Below are 13829 nucleotides of genomic sequence, written 5' to 3' on the forward strand. Positions count from 1 at the left end.
CTGATCTGCATTATCTTTACAGATTTCCCTGATGATCAGCCAGGTCTGAGAATCAATAGTAGATGGGAACCAAGTAATACTCTCATGGTGTGAAGAATCAATGCACCTGCACAATTATTTGGGTGGTGACAAAAATAAAGCATATGGGTGGTGAATTTCCAACATTCCACCTGATGTAGAGATTTTCTGATAACAATCCTAAAAAGAATCTTTAGTAATAAGACCTCAGGAGTTTGTTACTTCTTAGTCTACTCATGCTTTATTATTAACACATCTTATCTGGGAAGGATACTTTTTCCCATGCTTTATGAACTCAATGTCAGAAGTGAGGGCCAATTTTTCAAAGTGCCACCCTAGCACTACGTAACTTACTTACCATGCTGCATTCTGGATAACATTTTTTTTTTAAGATTTTATTTATTTATTCATGAGACAGAGAGAGAGTGAGAGAGGCAGAGACACAAGCAGAGGGAAAGCAGGCTCCACGCAGGGAGCCTGACATGGGACTCGATCCCGGGTCTGCAGGATCAGGCCCTGGGCTGAAGGCAGCACTAAACCGCTGAGCCACCCAGGCTGCCCAACCATGCTGCATTCTGAACAGCACTGCTTGTATGAAAAAATATAATAGTAACTTTATTTTAATTGGCAGTTTCCTTATCATAAGTAAGAGATGTAAAAGTAGGTCCCATCTTGCCATGATTGGAAAGAAAGTAGTAATTATATTTTCAACCAACTGGATAAGTAGTTAATTATGTAACCGTATGTCACACACACACAAAATTTACTTACTTTTTTTCTTTCTCTCTCCTTATTTCTCCGTATTATTTTCTTCTTAGATGAACATTTCTGACATTTTTCCTTCCACACTTCACTATTTTCGTTACAGGACTTAAACCCAGACATAAATGTACATCCCCCACAACAACTCTGCACAGATTCAGATCTAGTTCCCATAGAATAATTGGCTATTAGTGCTGGAGAGGAACACAGTAGTCATTCAAAATATCATATTTGACTTCATATTAGAAAATTGGGGCTCAGAAGTTAAGTGATTTACCAGATTGTACACAAAAGCCAGATTGGGAATCACATCTCCTATTAGCAGAGCATTTTTCCACCTTCCCTTCCATTCAACAGATACATATAATGAAGTGAACCACAATATATGTGAAGGAATTTTTCTAAATCACTACATCTGCCCATTTTTAATCAAAAATTTTTATAGAGATATAATTCACATACCCTAAAACTCATCCTTTTAAAGTTCAATGTCTTTTAGTATGTTCAGAGTTGTGCAGCAGCAATTACTACAATTTGATTTCAGAATATTTTCCATCACCTATATCTATGAATAGTCACTCCCAATTCCTGATCTCGTCTCCAGTCCCAGGCAATCACTATTTTACTTTCTGTCACTACAGATTTGCTTATTTTGAACATTTCATATAAATGGAATCATAGGGTATGTGGCCCTTTGTATCTGGCTTCTTTCAATTAGCATAATGTTTTCAAAGTTCATTGATGTCATTCCTTTTTTTTCCCAAGTCATATTCTACTGTATGGATATGCCACATTTTGTTTATTCATTCATCACTACAAATAGTGATGTGAACATTTACATACAAGTTTTTGGATACACTTATGTCTTCATTTCTCTCAGGTACTCACCTCAGAGTGAAATTACTAGGTTATATGGTAACACCATGTTTAACGTTTAAGGAACTACCAAGGAGTCTTCTAAAGCAACAGCACCATTTTGTATTCTTACCAGCAATGTATGAGTGTTGCATTTCTCCACGACTCCTTGTTTTTGTCTTCTTTGATCCTAGCCATTCTAGTTGGTATAAAGTGGTATCTCCTTGTGACTTTGATTTTTATTTCCCTAATGATTAATGATGTGGAGCATCTTTTCATGTGCTTACTGGCTATTTGCATATCTCTTTTGGAGAAATGTCTATTCAGATCCATTGCCCATTTTTATTGAGTTTTTTTTTTTGTCTTTTTGTTTTAGAATTGTAGAAGTTCTTTTTTTTTTAATTTTTATTTATTTATGATAGTCACACAGAGAGAGCGAAAGAGGCAGAGACACAGGCAGAGGGAGAAGCAGGCTCCATGCACTGGGAGCCCGACGTGGTATTTGATCCCGGGTCTCCAGGATCGCGCCCTGGGCCAAAGGCAGGCGCTAAACCGCTGCGTCACCCAGGGATCCCGAATTGTAGAAGTTCTATATATATTCTAGATACCAGTCCCTTATCAGAAACATGATTTGCAAAAGTTTTCTCCCATTCTATGGATTGTCTTTTCATTTTTGTGATAGTGTCCTTTGAAGCACAAAATTTTTTAATTTTGATGAAATGCAACTTATATATATATTTTAATTTGTGCAGTGGTGTCATACATATCTAAGAAACCATTGTCTCAAGGTTGCAAAAATTTATGCCTATTTTTCTGCTTGTTTTTTAGTTTTAGCTCTTGCAATTAGGTCTATGGTCCATTTTGAGTTAATTTTTTAATATGATATGACAGAGGTGTTTTTTTTTTTTTTTTGACAGAGGTGTTTAAATCCATTATTTTGCATGTGGATATCCAGTCATCCTGACACCATTTGTAGAAAAGACAATTCTGATTTCATTAATTGCCTTAGCAATCTTGTCACAAACCTATTGACCATAAATATGAAGGTTTATTTCTGGACACTCAATTCTACTCCATTGATCTTTCTATCTCTTCTTATGCCAGTTAGACACTCTCCTGATTACTGTAGCTTTGTAGTAAGTTTTAAGATTGAGAAGTATGATTCCCCTGACTTTGATCTTATTTTTCAAGATTGTTTTGGCTACTCTGAGTTTCTTGAATTTCCATCAAATTTTAGGGTCACGTTGGCTATTTCTCCAAAGAAGCCAGATGGAATTTTGATGAGGATTGCAATGAATCCGTAGGTCAATTTAGAGAGTATTGCCATCTTAACAGTATTAAATCTGATACAGAAACATGAGATGTCGCTACACTTGTTTAGGTGTTCTTTAATTCCTTTCAGAAATGTTCATAGCTTTCAGATTATAAGTTTTCTACCCTTTTTGTTAAATTTATCCCTAAGAATTATATTACTTTAAATGCTATTATAAACAGAATTGTTTTCTTCATTTCATTTTTGGATTGTTCATTGCTAGTCTATAAAAATACAAATGATTTTCATAGGTTGGTCTTGTACACTGTTACTTTGTTCACCTCATTTATTGGTTCTAATAGTTTAATAGAATCCTTAGGATTTTCTGTATGCAAGACCATGTCATCTAAAATAGAAATAGCTTTGTTTATTGCTTTCCCATATGGATACTTCTATGTCTTGTTCTTGCCTAACTGTCCTACCTAAAACCTTCAGTAAAATGTTGAGTAGAAACAATAAGAGCGGACATCTTGTCTTGTTCCTGATCTCAGGGGAAAGCTTTTAGTCTTTCACCATTAAGTATGATACTGTCTGTGGGGTTTTGTAGATGCCACTTATCAGGTAAAGGAGATTCCCTCCTATTCCTAATTTATTGCATGCATTTCTAATAAATGGGATTTGAATTTTGTCAAATGTTTTCTGCTTCTAGTTAGTCATGTGATCTGTCTTTATTGACATGTGTATTACATTAGTTGACTTTCAGATGTTAAGGTGATCTTGCATTGTGAGATATATCCCACTTGTTCATGGTGTATAATCCTTTGTATATGTTGCTGAATTCAGTTTGCTTGTATTTTGTGGAGGATTTGTGTGTCTGTAGTTATAAGACATATTGGTCTATAGTTTTCTTGTGATGTCTGTGTCTAGTTTTGGTATCAGGGTAATACTAGCCTAGCAAAATAAGTTGAGATGTATTCCATCCTCTTCAATTTTTTGGAAGAAGTTATGAAGGATTGATATTAATTCTTCTTTAAATGTAGAATTCAACAGTAAAATTACTGGGGCTTGGATTTTTCCCTGTAGGAAGTTTTAAAACTAATAGTTCAATCTCTTGCATATCACAGGTCCACTCAGATTTTCTTCTTGAGTCAATTTTAGGTAGTTTGTGTCTCCCTACAAATCTGTCCATTATGTTAAGTTATCCAATTTGTTGATATAAAATTGTTCAAGTATTCACGTATAAAACATTTTATTTCTTCAAGTTTGGTAATAATGTTCCCCCTCTCATTCCTGATTTTAGTAACTTTATTTATTCTCTCTTTTTTTCTTGGTCAGCCTAGAAAAATGTGTATCAATTTTGTTGATCTTTTCAAAGAACTAATTTTTTTGTTTTGTTTTTCTCCCCATTGTTTTACTATTTTCTTTTTCATTTCTTTCCATTTTAATATTCATTATTTCCTTCCTTTTTTCTTGCTTTCAGTTAGTTTGCTGTTCTTTTGCTAGTTTCATAAGGTGAAGGGTTAGGTTAAATTTGAGATCTTTCTTCATTTTAATGTTCCCATTTATAGCTATAATACTGCTTTCAGTGTACTCCATAAGTTTGGGTATGCTGTGCTTTTATTTTCATTAATTTGAAAGTATTTTCTGATTTCTTCTTTGACCCATTGGGTTGTTTAACCTAATTTATGTATTTTATGTGTTTCTCAAATTTTCCCCCATTATTGACTTCTAATTTAATTCCACTGTGTTTAGAGAATTTTTCTTTATATAAATTCAACCCTTTTACATTTATTGAGGCTTGTTTTATAGCTTAGCACACACATCCTGGAGAATGCTCTGTGTACCCTTTTTTTTTTAAATATTTTTATTTCATTTATTTCATGAGAGATACAGAGTGTGCACGCGCGCGCACGCGCGCGCGCGCGAGAGAGAGAGAGAGAGAGAGAGAGAGAGAGAGAGAGGCAGAGACACAGGCAGAGGGAGAAGCAGGCTCCATGCAGGGAACCCAACATGGGACTCGATCCCGGGTCTCCAGGATCAGGCCCTGGGCTGCAGGCGGCGCTAAACTGCTGCGCTACCAGGGCTGCCCTACTCTGTGTATTCTTAAGAAAAATGTGTGTTCTGCTGTTATTGGGTGGAATGTTTCATAGATATCTATGAGGGCTGATGTTTATAGATGAGAAAAATGAGATACAGAAGGCATTAGTGGACTATCCAATGTTGCATGCCTACCTGGTCACAGAGGTGGAATTATTAAGGTGAATCATGTGAAACTGCCATTCTTGAACATCAAAAATTAATGATTATCAACAATTTCTTATAGTTCAATCCCACACAACCTAAATCTCCTAACTCTCAGTCCAGCATTCTCATCACTTAACCAGAATATTATGTTAGGATAGTCTGTGCTACATAAGGCATACACCCTGAGCTATTTTTGGCTTACAACAATGCATACTGATTTTGTGCTCATCTTATTCTATTCAGATACTGCAACTTTCCTCCGAATGGTGACAGAGGGATCACAGCTGCTTCTATTTTGTGTGCTTGCCTTCCAGGGCATATGTCAGGGGAAGAGAACTTCAGAATCACATGGCATGTTCTTGATGGTGAGCCCTGTGGGTGGCTTAGATCACTTCTGTGTACAGCTCATTGGCCTAGTCACACAGCCCAAACTTACTCTGTGTGGCTGCCTTACTTCCAATAGAATTTTCTATCCTTTGGTCAACTACATTGAGAATGTAGTCTAACCTGACAGTAAAGTGTGCCTTCTCATCTCAAGAGTTCAGCATTTGATTCTTCAATCTCTTTGGCTTTTCTCATTTTAAGACTTAAAATGTATTTTAAACAAATCAAAATGTAGGGCTGAAATATGCCTCAGAATTCAAAGATGAAATAAATCCTATTGGTGGATTTTTCCTAATGTGAAGCCCTATCATATTTTAGCTAATTTAGGAGAAATTATTAACAAGACAAAACAAAGCCCCATAAAGACCATAACAAACTCATTGGAGGTTTTCTGAGAGTCAGAGCATGGGATCAGCCTATTTCACTTCACTGCCTCCTGGTAAACAAATAAATGAATGAAAACCCTTTGAATTACAGGGCCATCTATAAACTGGAAAGGGACATCAACTTGTGTGGGTCTGGATAATCTCTACTTCTACAACATGTCTACTGAGAAGAACCCTCTAGGGATCCCTGGGTGGTGCAGCGGTTTGGCGCCTGCCTTTGGCCCAGGGCGCGATCCTGGAGACCCGGGATCGAATCCCAGGTCAGGCTCCCGGTGCATGGAGCCTGCTTCTCCCTCTGCCTGTGTCTCTGCCTCTCTTTCTCTCTCTCTCTCTGTGTGACTATCATAAATAAAATAATAAAAAAAATTAAAAAAAAAAAAGAGAAGAACCCTCTAAGTAACTGAACATTTCACAGTTCTAGAACTACATAGAGATGCTTGGTTGTGGCCACTACAGCTTTCTCAAAGGCTCAACTCAGGAAAAATCTCATTTCAACTCTGTTTTAAAAAATCTCATTTTGACTCTCCTTGTATACCCATCAAGGGAGCCAAGTGCAATTTTTCAGTGGGCTCCGAAAAAGGAACTTGGATGTGCGCTCTCTGTATGCAATTTTCCATTGCCTTTACAGTCCAGGGTGGCTGAGAAATAATTTCCAAGCACACGCTGTTTAAAGAAAACCCAAGGAAGCCTCTGAGTGGCTGATGTCAACTGTCAAGACTGAGATGAGAGCTCAAGAGGGGGACAGCCAGGATTGTGGGTACTGTCTCTTGCCTGGGCTGACATGGAGAATGCATGTGGCATATTGAGGAGATGGGGAAGTGGTAACAAGGAAGACAATGTCAATTTCTAGTATCTGACACCAAAGGACCCCAAGTCCATTTGTGCTTAAGCCAAAATGAAGTACTGTAGAGAAATTTGTAAAATCCTACCACCAAAAGATGATCAGAGGAACGAACAAATTCTTACTCTCACAGAAAGATAGTTCTTCATATAACCCATATCCCCATAAGGACATCTGGGTTTCTCTAGATGTATTTATTTGCTTATTCCACTGGTTTGGTTCAAATAGACAGCAATAATTTGGGTCAGTGGTTAACTTCCATTATTTCATAGTATCATCTCCAGTCTTGACTTTAAAGATATACAATTGGCAGTTGTGGAAGGTGAAAGAATCTGGTATATTTTTCTCTTACCATTAAGAATTTGGGTTTCTCTTAGAGCAGCAGTTCTCAAACCTTTTGGCCTAAGGATTCATTTACTCTCTTAAAAATTATCAAGGGGGATCCCTGGGTGGCTCAGCAGTTTGGTGCCTGCCTTCGGCCCGGGGTGTGATCCTGGAGTCCCGGAATCAAGTCCTGCATCGGGCTCTTGCATGGAGCTTGCTTCTCCCTCTGCCTTTGTCTCTGCCTCTCTCTCTCTCTGTATCTCTCATGAATAAATAAATAAAATCTTAAAAAAATTATCAGGGAATGCAAAGAGCTTTTGTTAATCTGGATAGATATCCAGATATCTAAACTTAGAGAGTCAGTAATTAAAACTGAGAAATTTAAAACCTGTATTTATTTATTCACTTGAAAATAATAACATTCCCATTATATGGTACCATAAGTAACCTATTTTAAGGAAAAATAACTATATTTTCTACAACAAAACTTTAGCACTGTTTATCTTTTTGCAAATTCTTTTAATGTCTCGTTTAATAGAAGATAATTGGATTCATATACTTGTTTCTGCATCCAATCTGTTGCCATGTTATTTTGGTCAAAGAATATGAAGAAAATCCTTCTCATGCAGATAAGTAGAAAAGGAAGAAGTATTTTAATAATCTTTTCAGATAATTTTGGGTGTTTTTCTTTAACACTAAGCTTAAACTCGCCAAGTGGTAGTTTCTTGAAGTTTAGTACAACGTGGAATCTAAAACACTGTCATGAACTTTTCAAATTCTGTGACATTAAAATTCATCAGCCTGGGTGTTTTCCAACACCAAAAACCAATTCTCTGATTCTCCAGACACTAACTGAATGTCTCACAATTCAATTTTATTCTGACACTCCCTGAAGTTAACGTCAAACTCCACAGGATTAAGGGCTCAGTCCCACAAGGATGTTCCCACTTCAGACACCACTCAAAAATATTGGATCCCCAAGATACCCATACTTCTGTCTGAGTCTGGCTTGGCTACAAATCATAGGTTCCATGAGCCCCCCCTACCCCCCCCACCCCCCTCAGTTTTGATTATGTTAGAACAGCTCACAAAACGAAGAGAAACAGTCTATTTATTACTACAGGTTTATTATAAAAGGACACAACTCAGGAACAGCCAAATGGAAGATATTCCTAGGGCAAGTTATGGGGGGCTGTGTGCATAGAGCTTCCATGCCCTTTCTACATGGCCACCTTTCCAGCACCTTAATGAGCTTACCAATGTAGAAGCTCTCCAACCCCCGTCATTTAAGTGTTTTTATGGAGGTTTCATCACATCAGCAGAATTGGCTATTAATTCATTCTTCAGCCCCTCTGCTCTCCTCAGAGGCTGGGGGAGGTGGGGTTTAAAGTCCTAAGCTTCTAATCAAGGTTTGGTCTTTGTGGTGACCAGTCCCCATCTGAAGCTAGCTAGAGCTGCCTCATTAGAACAAATGATGCTCCTATCACCCAGGAAATTCTAAGGGATTTAGGAGCTTTGTGTCAGGAACCAGAAACAAAGGCTAAATTAGAACAAAAGATGCTCCTTTCACCCTTATCATTCAGGAAATTACAAAGGTTTTTGGAGCGGTGTGTCAGGAACCATGGAAAAGGCCAAATATATAATATATGTGTCTTATTGGGCCACAATCTATCAGTATACAATATACCAAGAAAGAAAGAAAAAAAAAAAAAGAAAGAATGAAGGGAAAGGTTGTTAACATCACCACTGACTGAATCAGAAAAATCTTTAAATATTGGGATACTGTCAAACTCCTAGTGGCAGATACAGGTTTTCCAAAAGCTTGAATTTTCACTTAAAAGCCTGCGTTTTATCACTGGCAACAGATACCATCAGTTGTTTCCCTGAAGTGACAGGCTCATTTCATTCATTTTGGAGAAAATGTCTGCCAAATACCCAAGTTTGTGTAACCACAGTGTGTCTGTCAGTTCTCCTTTGAAGTAAAATGGTGTTCCATGAAAAGAAATATCACAAACCATCACCCAAGAGCACCCATACTTGGCTATGCAGCAAGAGGGCTTGTGTGCACTTCCCATCCCATCCCAAAGGGTATGCCTACTTCATGAAGGACATTCCTCAGTGACATTTTTTGTTTTTATTGCAAATGCTTGATGGTGACAAATGCAATGCCCACCAATCCCATTTTATTCCACTGCCTAGATTCATGCTAAGTGTCATCAATTTTACCCATCACTACTTTTGTGCCATCAGAACAAATGTCTAAATAGTGAAGACAACCAATGTCCTAGCATTGCTGGGAAAAAAAAGTCCAACATTACAGATCCAGGGGTACAAGGATCACACTTTGAGAACCACTACATTAGAAACTATCCTCCTGTTATAAAGACTAAATATTAATACTTTCCTGAAGTTCATTCATAGAAACAAAAAGAAGAACTAGAATAATTTGGGAAATACCCCAAGAAAAATACTCAGTTACTTTAGTCACCAATGTGTATGCCCTAGAAAGAAATATATTTTTAAATATTTGAATAGCACCTTGAGAATGCAGTAAGTAAATGGTAACGATGAAAGTCGTTTATGTTTACTGTAATATTTACTGCTGGAAGAGAATTGTGCTATGCATTTTATTTATTTATTTATTTTAAAGATTTTATTTATTTATTCATGATAGACACAGAGAGAGAGAGAGGCAGAGACACAGGCAGAGGGAGAAGCAGGCTCCATGCAGGGAGCCTGACGCAGGACTCCATCCCAGGTCCCAGGATCAGGCCCTGGGCTGAAGGTGGTGCTAAACCACTGAGCCACCCGGGGCTGCCCTGTGCTATTTTAAATGCATTATCTCCAATATTCTATAGAGCCATATCCTTATTTTAAAGATAAGGAAAACGGGGCACAGAACAATAACATAATTCGACAGTGTCACAAGCTGTATGTGGTGCTGTAAAGATTTGAACCCACAACGCTTAATTCCCAGAGCTTGGACCCTTAAACACTGCATTATATTCTACTTCTCATTTGAGCTCCAAATTTACTTATTGTGTGTCTCCCACGTCTGTGTGTCCATTCAGATCCTCATGGAGAAAGCCAACAGTCTTGTGTCAACCGTAGTGCCCAAGGAAAGGGTTTAATAAATATCAGGATGAGTGACCAAAAGACCAAGTAAACCACCTTGCTATCTTTAAGCCACAATGGTTAGTAATCATGTTAAAAGTGAAATTCTGAAATGGCCAGCCCCATCCATATTATGTTTAACTCCTTAAGAAGGGAACCAACAGGGTAGGCCAATAAAACCGTGATTCTTTGAAAGCTTGACAAGTTTTACCAGTGCAGGTGAATGCGGGTGTGCACAGTACCTACCACCTCGTCGGCTGAACAGATACAGCTAAATAGATACAGATACAGCGTCTGTAGGTTAGATCAAAACAAAGCTAGTTTACCTTTTCCAGGGCAATAACCCCCCCAACAGCTTTGGGATTGGCTTCTCTACCAGGCTCTACAACCTCAGCGTCTTACCCACTTCTGCAGGTTAAGAAGTCACAGCTCTACAGGGCAGTAAACTGTCGGGGCCTCTATCGGTTGTGTATTCATCACCTGCACCTCGACAGCAAAGCTGCATCCCCCGGACTGTCAGCAGAGGGGCGGTCTGCAAAGAACAGAAGGCCCAGCTTTTACTGGGACGGCTCATCAGAAAATGCTGGGAGGAGGTAAAAACCGGTTGGGCCTTTTTCCAAGTTTGGATTTGTTTCTTCTTCATTTTTCCAAGTTTGGACTTTTTTTTTTTTTTTTTTGGTCCTCAAACATCATACCTGTTTTTCCGGATGGAGATCCGGCGGCATCAGGTTCGGCCGCACGTCTCTGTGCAATTTCCTGGGACGGAGTTCGTTGGGGGTGCAGGGGCCCCTCCGCCGCGCCTCCCCGCGCGGCCCCGGCAGGCGCGCGCACCGTGGGGACGGCGGCGGGGGCGCGCACGGGGGGGCGGGCAGGCGGGGGCGCGCACGTGCGGGCCGGGGGGGGCAGGCGGGGGCGCGCACGGGCAGGCGGGGGCGCGCGCAGCCGGGCGGGGGCCGCGGCGGGCGGCGGCGGGCTCGCCCCCGGGAGAGGGCCTCGCGCGCCCGGCTTCCTCCTTCCGGCGCGCCGCCGCCACATCCCGGGCCGGGCGGGCCGCGGCGCGGAGGCCGCCGGTGGCGGCGCCGAGGCCTCCGGGCGGGGCGGGGCGGGCCTGGCCTCCCGCGCTCCCGGGACGCGGGGCCCCCGCGCGCTCCGCCCCCGGCCAGGCCCGCGAGGCCCGGGCTGAGCTTCGCCGCCGGCGGCGCGGAAGGGCCCGGGGACCCCGGCGAGCTGCGGCTCCACGGAGGGTGAGCTCGGGGGCGGGCGGGCTGTGGGTTCCGTAGCGCCGCGGCCCGGGTGGACGGCAGCACCGGGCGGGCCGGCGTTTCTTTGTGAGCTCCGTCCCGGTGTGTTCGGTGACTTGAGGACCTCGCTGGCTGGTGGGATGAGTGAGGAGGTCGCTCCTCGCGCTAATTATGCAATAGGCGGCGGCGTCCTCGCGGCGGGACGCTGTGACCGGCGGGATGACTGATACTTGGTGATCCGTAATTCACTCCTTTCGTCTTTGGCTGATGATGTGCATTTGCGGTTGGTGCACAGCGAAAGAAAACGTTCCGCGTGGGCGCGAGGAGCCGGCGGAGAGGGCAGGTGCGAAGGCAGGAGCGCGCCCTCCCGCAGCGCGCAGCGAAGTGAGTCGGTGGGCGAGAGGGGCCAGGGTGGCTGGAAACGAGGTCTCCTGGCGGAGGGGCTGCGGAGGGGCTGCGGAGGGCTCTCGATGTGGACGGTCGCAGAAGTTGGAGGACCAAGTAGGAATTTCTGCACTTCTGGCTGGGAAGATTGAACCAGGTTTTCCAAAAGCTGTCGTTTTTGTTTTTCCAAGTCTCTGAAGGCAGGAAAGGGCCGGGCAATGAATAGAAAGCGGTGCAGCCAGGCTCTGCCTGGTTAGCTAAGCCGAGGACTGTCATCAAGGGCTTTTTTTTTTTGGGGGGGGGGGTCTGAAACACCCAGAGCCTGAGGCTTTGGGCCATAAAGAGTTGGGTAATGGTCAGTTTTGACTGCCAGGGTGAGAAATGCCTCAGACATTCTGAAAATTAGGTAGCTCAGTTCAGGCTGGGCAGCTCAGGTTCGGTCCTGCAGCTCAGGCTTGCTGGTCTCCAGGACCTTACTTATTCACTCGGAAATTTTCAGTGACTGGGTGAAAAGAAAAAGACACAAAGGAAATAGTCTTCTCCCTTTTCTACCATTGTAATTATGAGTCCATCTCGGCCCAAAATTGGAATTTCAAGATGGAAAGAAAAATCTTTCCATCTTTTTTGCTCTTGACCCTGAAGAAGAGAATCTCAAAGTAATACCTGAGAGAAAAATTCTTTCCTTCGCTGGAATGAAAACTGGAGTGCTTGCAAAACTAAACAAAACAAGGAAAGACTCAGGAAGTATCCCAGGCAGTTTGCAAGGTATATTCAGATCATCGTTCAAATGCGTGAGGTTAGATGATAAAAAGGTGGGAGAGAGCTGGAAATAGAAACGGGAGAGAGGTGAATTCAGGACCTTTCAGATTGCAGAAAGGAAGAGTCTGTTTTCTTCTGATACAGGTCTGGAAGAATCTGGATGTGAGTACATAAAGCTTAATCTTTCCATCTGCATAATGTGAAATTGCTTTTAGTTTTAACATTGAGCTCTTCAGAGTAAAAGGAAACACGGCTAGACTGTGCTACATGAATCCCAAGCAGTTTGGGCTACATTATGTGTTAAATGAGTTGTATGTTTATTTTGCCAGCCAACTCTATTAAATCTGTAATCTCTCTAATTCCACAAGTTCGGCTTGTTTCCAGTTATTCATTCATGATGTGTCATTTGGCTAGAATTTTGCCGGGGTGTTAAAGCCTAAAGAAATGCAAAACCCAGAGAACATCTTGCTTTGGAAGATTTCATCATCCTCTACAGGAATCCTTTACCCAATGTCAAACATATAAAATAGATAAAACAGAATTTGATTTTTTTTTTTTTTGCTACAAAACTTATTTTATTTTTCATATGAAGTTACAGGGAACAGTCTTTTAAACAGCTACCCATTTTGGCACAGTTGGAACATTTATTCATTTGCCAGGAATGCCAAGTATAGCCCACCTCTGTAAGAGACCTGTTGTGCAAACTGTACTGGAATAATCAAAGTGGTTAACTATTTCCCAAATATAAACCAAGTTGTATTAAATAAGTTGATCTTATCATTTCTAATGGTGCCTATTGTTTTTGTTTTTGTTTTTGTTTTTAATTATCTTATACAGTGACAGGAGGAACCAAGAATCTCAGGCAAAGCAAATACTGCAAGGAAACGTGGATGCCAGGCCTCAGAAGTTAGATTAAGGAGAATGTGAGCTCACTATTTGAGATTCATGTCATTTACTGTTCTTCTCACTGCCTCTTTTCTTGCTTGTATGGAGATTTTAGGAGATTTAAAACTCTTAAATAGGAGTATGTACACTTATACTTAGAAATGTTTTCTTAAATATAATAATAGAAGCACCTTCCCAGGCTGGGAATTAGGTGAGTTTGGTCCTTACTGACAGCAGTGCCTGACATGTAGATAACCCCAGGCAGGTGTTTGCTGTATTTTATCATTACTCATGAAAATCTGTCTTTACCTCAGATACATTCTTCAGCTGGACAGAGTAAGGAGTGTGTTTGCATTTCTGGTAACTAAGGATGATTAATC

The 13829-nt window shown here is 41.1% G+C and overlaps 2 protein-coding genes across 9 annotated transcripts in view; one reads left to right on the forward strand and one right to left on the reverse strand.

Moving 5' to 3' along the window:
• NMS (neuromedin S) overlaps positions 1–11017 on the reverse strand; it is a 52221-nt gene extending 41204 nt beyond the window's left edge. For 3 of the 4 annotated variants that reach the window (XM_072844514.1, XM_072844510.1, XM_072844511.1), the window contains exons 1-2: positions 10876–11017; positions 10583–10712 (exon numbers count right to left, since the gene is read on the reverse strand). The gene's annotated coding sequence lies outside the window, so the exon portion shown is untranslated. The remainder of the gene's footprint in view (positions 1–10582; positions 10713–10875) is intronic. The other variant, XM_072844513.1, reaches the window with a different exon arrangement.
• A 259-nt stretch (positions 11018–11276) lies between these two features.
• Positions 11277–13829, forward strand: part of CHST10 (carbohydrate sulfotransferase 10) — a 29839-nt gene continuing 27286 nt past the window's right edge. The window contains exons 1-2 of one of the 5 annotated variants that reach the window (XM_072844503.1): positions 11373–11424; positions 13402–13487. The gene's annotated coding sequence lies outside the window, so the exon portion shown is untranslated. Of the gene's footprint in view, positions 11425–11518; positions 11806–11903; positions 11923–13401; positions 13488–13829 lie in introns of those variants that run through there. The other 4 variants (XM_072844502.1, XM_072844504.1, XM_072844505.1 and 1 more) reach the window with 4 other exon arrangements.

This window comes from Canis lupus, chromosome 11 (genome assembly GCF_048164855.1).
Source record: "Canis lupus baileyi chromosome 11, mCanLup2.hap1, whole genome shotgun sequence".
In the NCBI taxonomy this organism is placed as follows: domain Eukaryota; kingdom Metazoa; phylum Chordata; class Mammalia; order Carnivora; family Canidae; genus Canis; species Canis lupus.